Source organism: Kogia breviceps, chromosome 2 (genome assembly GCF_026419965.1).
Source record: "Kogia breviceps isolate mKogBre1 chromosome 2, mKogBre1 haplotype 1, whole genome shotgun sequence".
NCBI lineage: Eukaryota > Metazoa > Chordata > Mammalia > Artiodactyla > Physeteridae > Kogia > Kogia breviceps.
The window spans coordinates 27,426,826-27,442,254 of record NC_081311.1 but is presented as its reverse complement, the minus strand read 5'-3'; the positions used below and the strand labels follow the sequence as shown (position 1 = coordinate 27,442,254).

General features: G+C 36.1%; 1 protein-coding gene across 9 annotated transcripts in view; it reads left to right on the top strand.

Moving 5' to 3' along the window:
* The window catches only part of BTRC (beta-transducin repeat containing E3 ubiquitin protein ligase), a 189,842-nt gene that overhangs the window by 117,508 nt on the left and 56,905 nt on the right, over window positions 1–15,429 (top strand). The window lies entirely within an intron of this gene.

Here is a 15,429-nt window from a genome sequence, read left to right as displayed (position 1 = left end):
AGCTATTGATAAAAATACCGCTTTTGGTGATCTTGATCTGACTGGACAAGTATGTTTAATCACGCATATGGAGCTTCTTGTTTTTTATGTATAAATGTGTGCCATATCTATAGCCTAAATACAAAAATAATCTTATGTATTAGAGATATTACAATCTAATAATTGTATCAACTATGCCTCAAGTTTTCCATCTCTAATTACTCAGGAACTTTGACCGAAATTTAAATTTCAGCCATTTAAATTATTCCAGGAGTAAGTAAAATTACAGTACGGGCTCTGTTTCTAGACTTCTACTCTGCATATCTGCAAAATTACTGCCTTTTATAACTATTCAGGGATTTGTCACTTTTACAACATTCCCAACTTTAACTAGTTTAATCTATTGTGTTATACACTCAGGGTCTCTGTTACTGTTATTATTAGAGCCAGGCCTGGTATCATGTGTCTCCATTTTTGCTACAAAAATCAAGGAACAGCAATATTTTTTATTTTGTTTTATTTCTTAAAGCATGAAGTAGTTTCAGTTGATAAAGGACACACTTTATCAACTGAAAATATATCATACAAAATAGAACCATTGGAAATGGTCCATATAAGAAGTGTTGGAATTTATTAAAAGTTATAGTGAAAAAAGGTAGAGTTAATCAGTTCAGTTCTTAAATTAGAATGTCTTAATAATTTACTGCAAAATATGAATATTATAAATTAATGTGTATTTAATTTTCAGTCATATAGTCACAACTAGCCAAGTGCTGATTGACCGTATTTTTTATCTAGTATTTGTACTTTGAGGAGACCAATAATTTGGGCCTTTGAAAATAATCTTTTTCCTTTTTGGCCATGCTGTTCTCAGTTTCATCACAAGTGGGTGACTTCTGGCTAAACAAGGTAAAATCTTAGCGTGAGCAGTGATCCAAGGACAGGGAGACGATTTTAATGAGTTACACTGAGAGCTGGCCAAGTGAGCATCTGTTCCTTTTGTTTTCTCAATACTTTGTAAGCCAGGATCTCTAAGCTACATAGCTATGTTGGTGTATATCTATCTGTATGATGGTTGTTTTTTTTTCCTATCCCGCCTTCTACTTTAGCAGTGCATGGTTAGAAATCTTGTGGCATCTGGCACAATGGCATAATTTCTTCTATGCTCTTGAGTGAGGAAATAAATTTGCTCATTGCTGCTGTTTCCATTGCTCTCAAATGGTGATCCTCTCATCCCATTCTTGCTTATTTTATCATTATTCTGCCACCTATATCCTTTCAGCATCTCCTTAAACACCTTAATTTAATAATGATTTCTATCATTTCCTAGTTTAGGAACCCACCTAACTTTCTGATTCCTTTTATTGGCCCATCTTCATCTTCTGGTTCATTGCTTCAGATTTGAGCCAAATAATCAGTTAGTCAATGGCAAATAAAAACATGTAGCTGAAAATTCTCTTTCTTGCAACAGTCTCCAGTGAAGTGCCAATAACATGGGAATAGGAAGAATTTTCCCTTTTAAATTTACATATGTTATGTGTATCTCATGATTCTGTGCTGCTTCTACTGGCCTCATTTATTGCTTGCCTTTTGAAAAGTAATGACTTGCCATTATTTTTGTAGGTCTGTAAGCTTGTCCCTATTTCATGCTCTTCACCTTTAGCCCTTAACTGGATAGTTTTACCTGCTATACTTGATATGGCTGCATTGGTTTTTAACTTGGTACAAATATGTGTTGTTGATTCAGATTGTGCTCCAAAGTGGCCTTGAATGTCCAGCTACATGGAGAGCAGCTATAATATGATGATATCAACCATTTTGGTCCTCTAGTTTGGTCCAATTAGTTGTTCAAAACAACTAATTCTAATAGATGTGACTTTGGTTTGGGTGGAGTTGGTAATTAAAGTCTAAGACCTTATTATTGAATACTGTTTATATAAGACATTAATACCAGTTAGTCCCTTTAAAAACAGCAATCCTCTTATGTTTGAACCCCTATAATATATTGTATGTGACTTCTTTGCCAGAGAGATCTTAAAATAAATGTTTTATAATAGGTGTATGAAAAGAGATCCTTAGTCCTCTTTAGAATACAAGAAGACAAAGTTGTAAGGCAAACTACAGCCACCCTCGGTTAATAATCTTCTGAATCTCTGACTTGAAGAATGAGTCTTAAGAAAACATTTTAAAATAAAAATGGAGGAAGGGTCATTTTATAGTATAACTTAATCCAAGTAATATTTGGAGGCATTGAGATGTTTTTTATTTCTTCCAAAGCCTTCCTCCTTACTAATTATAACCCTGTAGTTCATGAGGTTTGTGTTTGGAACATGATAAGCTCTGTGTTTATTGTAGCTTTAAATGGACAGTCATTATTGACCTCCAACTTAATCTTTAAAATCAATAATCATGTTGTACCTAATTGTCAACCTTCATTATGTTTTTTAATTTGTAAAGAAAGCTTACTAGAAAAATAAAGAGCATTAATTTTTGTTATATTTTTATTGACTTTAAGTATTATTGAAAATTTTTGTTTTCAGGCTTTTCCCTAATTTACCCCTATACACACACATACACATACACATACAGTTAAAACTGAGTTGTTTTTGAACACATCTGCCTGGATTCCTGCCTAGGTCAGAGAAGTTCTGCCTCTTTATATTTAGAAAATAAACCCCTTCCATAGTCCTTTGTAGATGTGTTCTGTATTGTAGTTGTTGTTGTTTGTTGTTATTGTTTTTTTACTTTAGACTAATAATCTTTTTGCAACTGAGACAGAAAAATGTGATGTTCCTTTCCACTCACTCCAGATTTTGATAGAAGACTTGTTTTATTTATTTCCAAAATTATATCCACAGGAAACAAGCTGTTTAAATTCAGATTATGCTGAAGCAAAAATGGTTCTGGTATGAGAAGCAACGTGCTGTTTTACGAGCACAGAGTCCCTTTTCTCATAACTGATTGATAGTAAATATTTTCCTGAAGAATTATTGCCAACCATGAACAGTGCAACTGTTTCACTTTTTTCCTGTGCTACTTGCTGTACCAGCCATTGTCGGTAATTAAGATCTACAATTCACAATGCAGACGTTTGCACTTCCTCTGGGTCTGTGCTATTTATAAGGCATTTCAGCTGTTCAGAGTTTCTTTTGAGTTTTAAACTACAGGTTAATAAAAGGAATCCAAATAGGAAAAGAAGAAGTAAAGCTGTCACTGTTTGCAGATGACATGATACTATACATAGAGAATCCTAAGGATGCTACCAGAAAACTACTAGAGCTAATCAATGAATTTGGTAAAGCAGCAGGATACAAAATTAATGCACAGAAATCTCTGGCATTCTTATACACTAATGATGAAAAATCTGAGAGTGAAATTAAGAAAACACTCCCATTTACCATTGCAACAAAAAGAATAAAATATCTAGGAATAAACCTACCTAAGGAGACAAAAGACTTGTATGCATAAAACTATAAGACACTGATGAAAGAAATTAAAGATGATACATATAGGTGGAGAAATATACCATGTTCTTGGATTGGAAGAATCAACATTGTGAAAATGATTCTACTACCCAAAGCAATCTACATATTCAATGCAATCCCTATCAAATTACCACTGGCATTTTTTACAGAACTAGAACAAAAAATTTCACAATTTTTATGGAAACACAAAAGACTCCAAATAGCCAAAGCAATCTTGAGAATGAAAAATGGAACTGGAGGAATCAGGCTCCCTGACTTCAGACTATACTACAAGACTACAGTAATCAAGACAGTATGGTACTGGCACAAAAACAGAAATATAGATCAATGGAACAGGATAGAAAGCCCAGAGATAAACCCACACACATATGGTCACCTTATCTTTGATAAAGGAGGGAAGGATATACAGTGGAGAAAAGACAGCCTCTTCAATAAGTGGTGCTAGGAAAACTGGACAGCTACATGTAAAAGTATGAAATTAGAACACTCCCTAACACCACACACAAAAATAAACTCAAAATGGGTTAAAGACCTAAATGTAAGGCCAGACACTATCAAACTCTTAGAGGAAAACAGAACACTATGATATAAATCACAGCAAGATCCTTTTTGACCCATCTCCTAGAGAAATGGAAATAAAAACAAAAATAAACAAATGGGACCTAATGAAACTTAAAAGCTTTTGCACAGCAAAGGATACCATAAACAAGACCAAAAGACAACCCTCAGAATGGGAGAAAATATTTGCAAATGAAGCAACTGACAAAGGATTGCTATCCAAAATTTACAAGCAACTCATGCAGCTCAATAACAAATAAACAAACAACCCAATCCAAAAATGGGCAGAAGAACTAAATAGACATTTCTCCAAAGAAGATATACAGATTGCCAACAAACACATGAAAGAATGCTCAACATCATTAATCATTAGAGAAATGCAAATCAAAACTACAATGAGATATCATCTCACACCCATCAGATTGGCCATCATCAAAAACTTTAGAAACAATAAATGCTGGAGAGGGTGTAGAGAAAAGGGAACCCTCTTGCACTGCTGGTGGGAATGTAAATTGATACAGCCACTATGGAGAACAGTATGGAGGTTCCTTAAAAAACTACAAATAGAACTACCATATGACCCTGCAATCCCACTACTGGGCATATACCCTGAGAAAACCATAATTCAAAAAGAGTCATGTACCAAAATGTTCATTGCACCTCTATTTACGATAGCCAGGACATGGAAGCAACCTAAGTGTCCATCAACAGATGAATGGATAAAGAAGATGTGGCATATATATACAATGGAATATTACTCAGCCATAAAAAGTAATGAAACTGAGTTACTTGTAATGAGGTGGATAGACCTGGAGTCTGTCATACAGAGTGAAGTAAGTCAGAAGGAGAAAAACAAATACCGTATGCTAACACATATATATGGAACCTAAGAAAAAAAAATGTCATGAAGAGATTAGTGATAGGATGGGAATAAAATACAGACCTACTAGATCATGGACTTGAGGATATGGGGAGGGGGAAGGGTCAGATGTGATGAAGTGAGAGAGTGGCAGGGACATATACACTACCAAATGTAAATTAGATAGCTAGTTGCAAGCTGCTACATAGCACAGGGAGATCAGCTTGGTGCTTTGTGACCACCTAGAGGGGTGGGATAGGGACAGTGGGAGGGAGGGTGATGCAAGAGGGAAGAGATATGGGAACGTATGTATATGTATAACTGATTCACTTTGTTGTAAAGGAGAAACTAACACACTATTGTAAAACAGTTATACTCCAATAAAGATGTTAAAAATAAACTACAGGTTAACAGATTTCTTTAATATACTCTTCCACAAGTAGCACGTCAGACGGTCCATTCTGCACACAAGCTTCTCTGTTGGGTCTAAAGAGTAACTTTGTGGAGAATATATTAAGATTTAACCATATCATTGAGGCTGATGTGGTTGGAAAAACTGAAGTATAATGTTTTATACATTAGGCTTATTGCTGTATTAAAGAGGCAGGAATTAAGTTCAGAAGTAATGTTTTTTCTTCCGTCTTTAAATATTTATATGAATTTAATGAATGTTAATGGGGGTTACAGAGAGGTTTTGAGAAATACTAGTACAGTGACTTTTCCAAGCTCACTTTGAAGTAATAATATAATAAGAATCCTCATTATAGACAACAGTTTGTGTGTTTGTCAGATTAAGGATATGAGAATACATAACCTTCTAGATGTGCATGATATTTAAGAATACAAACATGGGACACCAAAATGGATCAGCAGATTGACAGCACATTTGTTGTGTAATCAGCTTCAGGAACCCTAAGTAGCATATGCCACTGGAGGGGAAAGTGTAAACAGCAATCCTGGTGTGTATTAAAATTGGTAAAATTCAAAGTCATTTTTAACCATTTCAGCAAAGTTAATTGAAAAAAAAGTTAGGACCCCAGTGAGAATCTTCATGAATTATAGTCTAGATTCACAGTAAATACTTGTACAGTCTCCTTGCTACCTGCGCTCATTGTTAAACATACAAGAAAAAGAAACAAGAAACTGAAAGCTGTTAACAAAATATGTTAAACTTTTGCCCTGAATGGGGATCAGACTGACTGTTTTTTAAGTCTGAAGTCAGAGGCATTGATTCTGCACATTGGCCGCCAACATCTTCCAGCAGAGCAGATCTGTGGAGAAAGGCAGGACACAGGTTCAGTGCTGATTTCTTGATGGCTCCTTGAATAAACAGAGCCTATAACAAAGCCTTTCCAAGGCAGTTTTATTTGCCAAAAGCTAAAATTTTCTGTAGTTCTTTTGAACTACAGTGTTTCTGTAAACTTTTTCCCTTCAGTGAACTCTTTATGAGCCTTTTTTTAGATAGCAGCAGTGGTTCAACTGTTGGGAACCACAGATATATCTGACTGAGGAGCTTCAAGATGCTAGAACCTATTCACATTTCTATCTAGCCAGGGAGCTAATAAGATTGAGTTTGTCTTTGTGGGTTGATCTAGATTAGCATGAGATGAGCCCAGTCATTGTCTCCCTCAGTGAAAAAGGAAAGGTTGGGAGAGAGTGGGATGAAGGAAGAAAGTTTTTCATCAAGAACTGACTGCAGTATTGCCTGCTGATACATGTCGGATCACCCGCACCAAGAGATCACATGGCTTCTCCAAAAGTCAAACGATCAATTCGCCTCGTTTTGGCTCTGTACTTAATGCACAAACAGTGCGATCTGCGGGGCTGTAATTGCATTGTTAGGGCCAAGGAACAAGCCTGTGCCTTTTCAGCAGACAGCTGGCAGGGAGAGAGGCATGTTGTTAGGAAAGAGAGAGGCAAGGCAAATAAAATTACTGCTAACGCTCAGAGATCGGCAGGAGTCCTACTTGCCTAATCTTACCGGTGGGAGCAAGCGGCTGTTGTAATCCAATTATAGCAGCATAAGCAATTTGTTAGACACTCCGCATAATGTAACAATTTCCCAATAAACTCTGACTTGTAATAACGTCGGCAAGAGTCCGCATAAATCTGCCCGAATGGTGGGGGCTGGAGCGTTAGGCTGGGGGCTTGTAATTGGCGCCATCAGCACGTTTTGCGGAGTGCAGTATGGTGCAGTCTTTAGTGCAGGAATTTTAAGGAGAAAAGCGTGGCACACGTTTCTTAGAAAAAGAAACGTGGCTGTTAAAGGGGGAGCCGCAAGAAGGGCATACTCTTGCCTTCACATTACCTAGGAATCTTAGTATACAAAGAAAACAGGAGGAAGCCATGTTTCCTTCTAATACTAAAAAGGGGAATGGGGGTAGAATGTGTGGATTAAATTCCTTTATTTAAAAGGCATCAGTTTCCATTATTTATACCCTCCTTCTCCAGGCCCCCCAAAATGCTATTCAGGCAGCATTTAGCTAACATGTTTACAAAATGTTCTCAGCTAGGCAAGCCTAGAAATGCCACATTAACATATATTTTCTTCTAGAGTTTAGCATTTTCTTTACAACAGGAAAATATATTCTCTTTGTGCCCAGGACAAATCTTTTAAAGATATTATCTCATTGACTATCAAACCTTTGTGTAGAATTCTGTCTTCTGCTTTAAGAAACCATCTCTTACTGAAGGGTTTAAAACCCAGATTGTTGTTTGCTTATCTGGCTTTATTATGCTTCTTATTTTCCAATTCTGAAATATATTGTGAATTTCTGTGATACTAGGATTAATAATCTTTCTTGTTGATCACTTACACTGTATAAGAATACAGTTTTTATTATTTAAACCTATACTTATATAATCATTACAGAGATCATTTTGATTCCTAAGTCATAAAATTGCTGTTTTAGAAAAATATTTGTTGTTGTGTTGTGCAAAGTAGAACCTCCACTATTTATTGATTGATTAGCATTTGTAGTCACAGAATAGAGTTTCTTATTATACAGGGTATAGGAGGTGAAGAGTGCTCACATATTCAAGTTAACAGACAGATTTTCATGCTACTGTGTGTGTATTAAATGTTATCTACTTTCTTATGCCAACCCAACTGTTCATTGTTGTTAATCTGTGTCAAAACCAAGCTTATAAAATAAGGACAGGATTCTTCAAAATACCATGTTGCTGTGGGTATTATTACAATAAATATTTACTTGCAGTATAAACATTTCCTTCTACTGAAGCAAATGCTGCCTTGTTTGACTGGAGCTACATCAATAAACTGCAGTGCCTCTAATAAAGCCACTCAGTGTCTGGGTTTAACTAATGGCTGATTTTCATGGCTTTGACAGTGAGCTGTGTGCGTTATTTTCTCCTGATATTGTAAAAATAATGAGAGCAAATTAGAACAATCAGTTTACACAGATAGCTCCTGATTGGAGGTGATGGGCAATATGGTAGCAGGTAATCCATCTTCCGGCTCCTGTCACATTAACTTCAGCAGTGTGAAAAGATCAGGTGGGGTAAGCAGGGATCCTGCCCAATCGGAACACTGAAATTAATGAGAAGAGCATTGTTCTGTGATCAACCTTTTAATTAGCAAGACTGGAAATGTTGGGAGTGATGAAGGCAACACCACAGCTGCACAATGCCAGGCACAGTTCCTTAAAAGAGAATGAAAAAGAAAAATCTTTGGGTTTTACATCATACTTTTGTTGCTGTATACAGGCATTGTGTTTCCACTCTAGAGCTGGTTTACAGACTTTAAGAAATACTGCCTATACACTTGAAACTAATATAGTGTTATATGCCAATTTTACTTCAGTTGAAAGAAAGAAATACTACCTACTTTCCAAAGTATTGTCACAAATATGGTTGATGTATTAATGATCTGTAGACGGTAATTCTATCAGGGGTCATTTAGAACTTTACAGTTTCTTTGGCATTGCACTCTGGGTTTTAACCTTTGATTTTTTAAAAATCAGGTAACCAGAGAAATTACAATTTTAAAAGGTCTGCTTTCTCAGCCTCCTACCACCCCACCCCTCCAATATAGAGTTTTCCTTGCAAGTAGCATGCGAGTTTTCTGGTTTGGAGGACTTCTGTCACTTTGAATTATTTAAAAGAGGACCCTAATGCAGGCAGTAAGCTATGGCATATTTAAATTATGTTCCTTTCCTGATTCTGTTTATTAGGAAATTCACTATTTGGTTTTTTTTCCCCTATGCCTTGACTTCTCTGTGTAGGGGACTGTGTTATTACAGTTTATATAATTGAGAATTGACTATCAATGAATGGTGTTTATAGGAGGAAGAGGGGGGAATATCTATGCAGTAACTGAGACTAAAGGCTGGTTCATCCACTTAGGCTCAGTTATACTAAAATTGTAACCATGTTAATCATCCCTGAAATATTGGAAAATATAGTATTAGGCTGTGGAAGACATTAATGAGCCAAATTTTCTCTACCAAATCAGTGCCTGTTTTCTTGGCCACCTTTGACAGGCTTTGACTATGGGAAAGTATATGAGGCCACCAGGATTTGCAGTATTTTAGAGTTTATATCTTAAGTTTAGTGGCTTACTGTAAAAGCAAGTAATATAGGCTATGTAGATGAATCCAGATATCTTCCAAAGACATATAAAATAAATGTTGGGCTTCCCTGGTGGCGCAGTGGTTGAGAATCCGCCTGCGGATGCAGGGGACACAGGTTCGTGCCTCGGTCCGGGAAGATCCCACATGCCGTGGAGCGGCTGGGCCCGTGAGCCATGGCCGCTGAGCCTGCGCGTCCGGAGCCTGTGCTCTGCAAAGGGAGAGGCCACAGCAGTGAGAGGCCCGCATACCACCAAAATAAATAAATAAATAAATAAAATAAAATAAATTTGTTTTCTTAATATTAATAGTCAGTTGTCTTAGGCATTTATTTAAAGTATTAATATGTAAAAGCCAGTTTATCGGGTACCCATCTGAGTATAGAATTAACAGGAAAGAGTCTAAAGTATAGTATGAAATATTCAGGTTAGGTGTAAGCTAATCTTTTCTCATCATAGTTAATAAGACTTTTAAGATAATATATATAACTAACGGAAATTCTTTATTGCAGTCCTAAGATACTGTATTTGCAGAATATAAGTCCCTGATATTCTACTTCTTTGCAGAACTCATAGAACAAAGGCCCTTCACTTCCTCTTAGTACCTATCTCCCTACCTTCCTTTCCCCTCTAAAAATCTTTAGTGTAGCTCTTGCAATTCTGTCAGAAACCTGTTTTTTGTTTTGTTTTGTTTTTTGACTAATAGCTTTTCCTGAAAATATTCATTAAGACTTAAATGTATCAGTATTTTAAGATCAGTGACTTAATACTAAATAGTCTCTAGGACTTCCCCCCCTACACTCTATAAGAGAATGGTGCTACTGTGCGTATTAGTATTTTAAAGTCCACTTGTTAGAATTTTGCTTGATAACTTTTCTGTATTTCTTAATCTGGAAGAGATTTTTATTCTTACTGCTTTTATGGATTTTTGTGGCTTTTCGTTGTCTTCTGTCTTAGTGACAGTTCCATAAGCCTGGGCTCATAAGCTCTCCATAAATAAGTATGTTCTTAGTCATATGGTATAAATAGATCGCTTACAAAGCTTGTGAAACCTGAGCTCTCCTTTTGAACCTTTCAGTACCCATGAGCTCAGGATTCATACATGTAAAATTTTATTCTTGTGTTGTGAGTTCAGCTTCTTGTAAGGCAAATGAGCTATGAATTTAAATAAGTTCTCTATACCAAGTTTCTACAGAAATAAAATTGTGTTTTTCCATTTTCCTATGATTCTGGAATTCCATCTGACTTAATGATCTTGTCAATATTTGTTCTTGTTGTTAGAGCTCTTTTCCAGTAAGATTTGTTTCTTAAGGTGAGTGTTAAAATAGATGTTTCTTTTTTTTGAGGGCATCGTTTTTGTTTGTTTATAGTAGTAATAACAGAAATGTCTAACTGGCTGAATGACCAAGAAACTCCCTTTTCATTTCCTAACAGAGCTAGAGTTGCCAAGACACCTTAAATTCTACTAATCCAAAATCTCATCAGTAGGGTTCACTTTAGAGAAATTTTCATTAGTCTAGTCCTTTGGAGCTCACCTAACACACCCTTATTTAAAGTTCTTATGGGGCTTCCCTGGTGGCGCAGTGGTTGAGAGTCCACCTGCCCATGCAGGGGACACGGGGTCGTGCCCCGGTCCGGGAAGATCCCACATGCCACATGCCGCGGAGCGGCTGGGCCCTTGAGCCATGGCCGCTGAGCCTGCGCGTCCGGAGCCTGTGCTCCGCAATGGGAGAGACCACAACAGCGAGAGGCCCACGTACCGCAAAAAATAAAAATAAAAAAAAAATAAAAAAATAAAAAGTTCTTATGTATGGAACCAGTTTTATCTCTGAGGCTGTGATAATCTTTTCTAAGTTCCTCATCCCCCTCAATTATTAGTTTGGGGTATATTCCTATACAAGGAATTTTTAAAGGTCCATTTTCTTTCTCTTGTAACTTCGGGATGGAAGATATTTATTTATTTTAACTTTTGTACTACTCAAAAGTTTGAGGAGGAGAGAGAGAATATGTTAATATTTATTAAGCCCCTGTGTTTAGGCATTTTTGTGCTAGCTATGTTGTCTGTTTCAACCTGATGAGATGGATGATACTACCCCTATTTTACAGATAAGGAACCTGAAGCTTAGAGAAATTAAAACTTTTCACATCTCTAAGCTGTAGAGTTTTGTGTCATCTCTCTGACTTAAGAGTCCTTGCTCTACTGCATACGGTTGATTTTTAAGTAGTATTTGGAGGCCCTGTGTATCTCTTCTGTTATACTTGGCCTCACACTACAAAGCACATATAGCTTTTCAACATTTGATTTATATAGAACATTTGACATGTAGCAAATATTATTTCTTCATCTCCCCCTATCCCCCCACCCCTTACTGCTTGTAAAATATCTTGTTCTGCCTGAACTGTGGCAAGACTGTTGCCAGAAAATTTAACTAACTGCGTTAAATACTCTGGGTTACCTAGTCAATAATTCTATGCAATTTTAAATGCTTACTCAATAATAATCACCTACCTTGTAAACATAGGTCTTTAAAGGATTCAAGATGACCTCATGTCATTGGACTTATTATGAGTATGAGTCACCTTAGTATGAGTCCAGTACAATTCGTTCAAGGTGGTAACCTTACCTTAGTAATTGTTTTAGAAATTGTTTTGGAATACAAATCTCATTTGAATTGCTGTGTCAGAATTTACAGTGTAAGCATATATTGTCAGTCCTTTTATACCAGAAACTTATTTTTCCTGGTAAACTTGGTAATTAGTTTTATCAGTTAAAACAAAAAAATGTCCCTTAGGGCTTCAAAGCCCAGGCTCTGTCTGATGACACTTTAGTAAATATTTTTTGTAAGTATGCATGCTTTTAGATAGTTTGGTGATTGTAAAGACATGATGAGGGTATCAGAATTAATAGTTGGACCTTGAATCCCGTTTCAGACAGGAAAGAGGAGGATTGGGACAGGAGTGAGTAATTAAGAAACAGGTTGATCAAAAGCAAATGAAAACAAAAAGCAAATAAACATGAATATTATTCTGTGGGGTGTGTGTGTGTGTGTGTGTGTGTGTGTGTGTGTGTGTGTGTGTGTATAAAATCTCCCTGGATATTCTCTAGTGGAAAGAATAGAAGTTTTTGATAGTTACAGTTGACATATAAATACATGTAAGAAGCAGTTGCTCACATGGAGCACTAAGACCACGACAAATAGAAATGTTTAAATATTTCTAGAAGAATGACCATAAATTTAATTATGCTTTATACCTCAGACATCACTTCTTTAACTTTAGCCACATTTTCTTGGAATATCTAATAGCATAAGAAATTTGATTATAAAGATTAAAAAAAAACAAAAAACTTTGGAGCAAGCCTAAAGGGAAATACAGAGAGAAAACCATGTTTAAAAAGAGATGGTTCCTACAGTGTTAACTATGGAGTGTGTAGCGTGACTCTGTAATGGAATATCATGGCAGGGGGTATAATACTGTAAATAAGATGAATATGCCACTTGTGGATTAATGGGCAACCTAAAGAGTGGCTTTATTTACATCTATGTGTGAGGTTCATTTCCAGTTTGTGTATTTTTTCTTATTCTTGTAATTGGAGTACTTAAAACCTGATGGTTTAATTAGGAAACTTAAAATCAGTTTCCTTGAATCTTAATATGTGTGGGGTTTTGTTTTGGTTTGGGGTTTTTTGTGGGGAAGGGTATAGGATTAGTATAATGTCATTTTTGACTTTAAAATTTATCAGTTGAAGGAGTTTTCTTTTTTTCCCTCTAGATAATACTTAAGGAGAAGAGGTGGATTCTGAATATAAGTCCAAGAAATACAACTACTTTTTATATTTTACATTTTGATAAGGAATAGGTGTAGACATCACATTAGAGATTATAGTAGATTCCATTTGCAGTGATAAAAGGATATGGGATGCTTTTCAAAGGTTTGAGTACTGAGTAATGTAAACTTGTATACTTCTAGCCTGAGACACTGTAGGAGCCACTATCTCAACATTATAACATGAGAACATGCAATAAGAGTAGGTTCTAAGTGAGAGATTTATATAACTAATTTTTTTAATTTATTGAAGTATAGTTGATTTACTATTTTGTGTTAATTTCTGCTGTATAGCAAAGTGTTTCAGTTATACATAAATATACATTCTTTTTCATATTCTTTTCATTATGATTTATCACAAGATGTTGAATACAGTTCCCTGTGCTATACAGTAGTTCCTTGTTGTTTATCTAATTCTATATATAATAGTTTGCTTATATAACTAATTTTTTACTCAGCTGTTTAGGTTGCTGTTGGTTTCCACTTAATGCTATTTTTTAGTGCTCTTGAAACTTCAAATTTCGAGATTTAGACTATTTTTTACTCCCTGTTTTCCCTCAATTGAAAATGTGTGGTAAAAGTTACCTATAAAAGGCAAATTATATGCAAAACTAAATTGCCTTCATGGTAGAGTCTGAATAGGACTGATTTTCACTTGCAGAAGGTAGATTCTCAAATTATATTTGTTGAGTCTGATATATATTATTTAAAGTATTAAAATCCAGAGATTGTGTCATCAAATTTTACAGCATTTGTGCACCATTTTTTTTTTTTTTTTTTTTTTTTTTTTGTGGTACGCGGGCCTCTCACTGTTGTGGCCTCTCCCGTTGCGGAGCACAGGCTCCCGACACGCAGGCTCAGCGGCCATGGCTCACGGGCCCAGCTGCTCCGCGACATGTGGGATCTTCCTGGACCGGGGCACGAACCCGTGTCCCCTGCATCGGCAGGCGGATTCTCAACCACTGCGCCACCAGGGAAGCCCACCATTATTTATTTAATGTTTACAGTGTGCCAGACACTAAGGGTTAAGGGTTTTATATACACTCTCACTTAAATCCCCACAACAATCTCATTAAGCATACAACCCCATTTTATATGTAGATTAACCAGAACTCAGAGATGTCAAGCAATTTGCCCAAGGTATGTTGCAGAACTAGAATTTGAACCCAGACTTTCTGACCCCATGGCCATGTGCTTTCAATCATTGTGTTTTGTGAATTTTAGTACGTAGAAATTAGGGCAGTGTAGCAAATGTGGGGGGATTATCTAAAAAGTTCTCTGTGGTGCCTATTAAGTGTTAACAATTTATTAACAAATAGCCATGATTTGGAAAACACAGAAGTATGCAAATTGGTTATATAAAATCATGATACAGTAATACATTTTAGGTTTGTGTTCTTCTCTTACACTTACAGTATTTTCCTTTTCAGCATTCTATATGAGATGATAAAAATTAAAAATACCTCAGTTAGCAACCACAAAAAAGTAAAACTGTTAATTGAACCTTGTAATCTCCTCTTACTGTCAGGCTTTTCTTTTCAGGCTTTGATTGTGTGTAATAAAACTGTTGCTTAATTAATGCCAGGATTCTGAAGCCTTTGGATGCCACAAAAGAGAGTGAAGTGGAGAAACCAAGAGGCAGCATCAAATAGCTTTTCTGTTGTGTTAATTTAGATCTGTCATTCTTGTTCTAGTTCATGATATATGGCTCCCAGCAGATACTAGGTGAATTAAAAGAGAAGCAAGTAGTGGATCCTGTCTCAGGAAAAACACAAATGATTGAAGCTCTCAGTAGCTTAATGAATAACTGTTTTCAGATAATACTTCACCCCTAGTTTGAGCTGCCCTTGGAATGAATGTGGCCGTGTTAATGTGACCAGCAGACATGATGCAAAACCAAACTAATTGGTAACTTGGATTATGGCTTTGTGGTATGTGCAGGAACGATCCAGTACTGATGTCCATGCCGTACGTACTGTCTTTGGCAGAGTGGTGCTTGTGTGTAACCAGAGCATGAGAGAGGAAGTCATCCTGACTTGTATTAATCTCCATTTAGAATGCTAAAAAAAAAAAAAAAAAAAAAAAAAAAGGTAAAAATGTCCCTTGGAAATTGTTAAAAGTTTCAAGTTTCATAT